Source organism: Pinus tabuliformis, chromosome 8 (genome assembly GCF_031772625.1).
Source record: "Pinus tabuliformis cultivar Carrire ecotype Pingquan chromosome 8, CPIR1, whole genome shotgun sequence".
Taxonomy (NCBI): Eukaryota; Viridiplantae; Streptophyta; class Pinopsida; order Pinales; family Pinaceae; genus Pinus; species Pinus tabuliformis.
The window spans coordinates 1294187691-1294190066 of NC_142294.1; positions in this window are offsets into that span (position 1 = coordinate 1294187691).

Genomic DNA, 2376 nt, shown 5'->3' on the forward strand with positions numbered 1-2376 from the left:
GCATAAAAAGATAAGTAACATTGTTATTTCCTTTGACAGATTGTATGGTTCTTATGCTAAGTAGAATGAGTTAAATTGACTATTTTCGTGAAATAACTTTTGATGTTTCTATGGATAAAAAGATAAGGGTCCATGTGAGATTCTTGAAAAAGAATATGCAGTTACTTGGGCAAGAAATAATATATATTGTGTTAACTTTCCTTTGGGAAATATTATGTAGCCACGGGAAGAAAATTATAGTTGGTAAATGAAAATATATGTTTTCCCTTTTTTGAAAATGAATATGGAGGAGATGCACAAAATTAGAACTATTATTTTCCATATTTCTTGAAAAAAATAATTTTTTTGCATTCACCAAAACAAAACTATTATGTTTCATATCTCCCGAAAATAAATAATTTTTTTTGCATATGAAAAAATAGAACTATTACGTTAGTTATTTCATGAAAATAATTAAATTAATTGCATGCACAACAAACAACTATTAAGTTTGATACTTCTTCAAAAGAAATAAGTTATTTTCATGCACAAAAATATAACTATTATGTTGATATTTCTTGAAAAGAAATTAAGTTATTTTGTTTAAAAGAGTACTATGGATATTCTTATGATGCATATGCATTATATTTTTAAAGAGAAACATTGGAATATTAAGGAATATATATGCTAATGTGCATAGGAATAATATCTAGTATATTTGATCTACTCAAAACTAATATGTGAGTTTACATGCATTGGAAGCTCGAGTTGTGCAAAAAGAGATAGGTAACTTTTTTGAAAAAAATTTCACATAAAACCTTTGAGTAAAAGATAATTGGTTGTGTGTTTTTAGAAGGATTTTTTATTCATGCTATTTCTCAAGGAAATATTGCATATTTGTCTAACGTGTGAAGTGATAGGAAAATATTTTGTATTGCATGCATAATAGCTAGCGACTTAGCTAACTTTTTGAAAACAAATAATTAGTGTGTTGTATTCATTGGAAAATAAACAAATATATTTATGTACAAGGAAGTATTTTTTGTGTTAGAACTCTTGAAAAAAACTGAATAGAAAAGCATGTCCTTGCATGGATTATTGAATTAGATTGTTGGAGAGAAAAACTAGTAATTGCATGCTTTATTGCATTAAGATTCCTTCTCAAAGATTCTTTAGAGAAACATATGCACTTGCATGCATGGAAAAGTATAGTTTTGGTATTATATTTCTAGAGAAAATAAAGGTGAAATCACATAAAATTGATCGTGTTAGCCTTCTTTTGGGAAAAATAATATGCATTTACATGCACAAAGGGATTAGATATAGTATTATATTTCTTTTGAGAGAAGATTTTGTAAAGTTATTGGGCGACATATCTTTGTAAGAAGAAAATGTATGTTTTCATGCATCGAACAATGGACGTTATGCATTTTATCCATTGGAAAAGAAATGTGTTTTTACATGCAAGATTTAGTTAGCTTCAATTGGAAGGAAATATATGTTTCACATGTAAGAAGAAAAAGCTATCATGTTATTTTCTATTGGAGAGGACAAGTAGATGTATGCAAGAAATATAACTATTATGTTAACTTTGTTTGAAATAGAGCTTCAATTTTCATATATAATAGCCATTGTGAATAACTCTCCTATGGAAAATATGTTTTTGGAAAAAACATGCATTTACATCCATAAGTATAAAATCTATTGCATTAATCCCTTTGGAAAAGAAAGCATAATAGTACGCACAAATAAAATTTCTTGTTGGGATAGTTCGCTTAAAAAAATTACTATGCATTTAAATGCACAAGAATAGTATCTCGCATGTTAGCTTTCCTTTGGAAAGAATATGAAAGTACATGCAAGATTATGTTAACATTTTGTTGGAAAGATGGCGTTTGGTAGTGATATGCTTATTACTAATGAATGAGAAATGATGTTAAAGAAGGAATTTCATGACATTTTATTTATGTTTTAATGTATGCAGATGAATAGATGTTCAAGTGTCACTAATAAAGATTAATTATTGGTTGATTAATATTTTATCTAATCATGATATCAAAGTATGTTGACGACAATAATGGCAGGAATGGATGGTGACTTGTGCAAATGATAGTTTATGTTTAATATTGTGGTAGGTAAATATTTGTTGGTCCATCCAAATTGGAGAATTCCAATTACATGATGACTCACTGATGAGAGCAATCAGACTACAAGGACATAGAGATTGAAGATTCATGGGTAAATGATATCATGATGATTGTAATAGCTTATAGCTAGTTATGTTGCATTTAAGATGTTTTTTCTTTGTAATACTTTATGAAAATGGTCAAGGGATGAACTCCCTTATAACCATTGAGTGAAGACTTAACACCCTAATGAGTGTTTAATAATAAAATT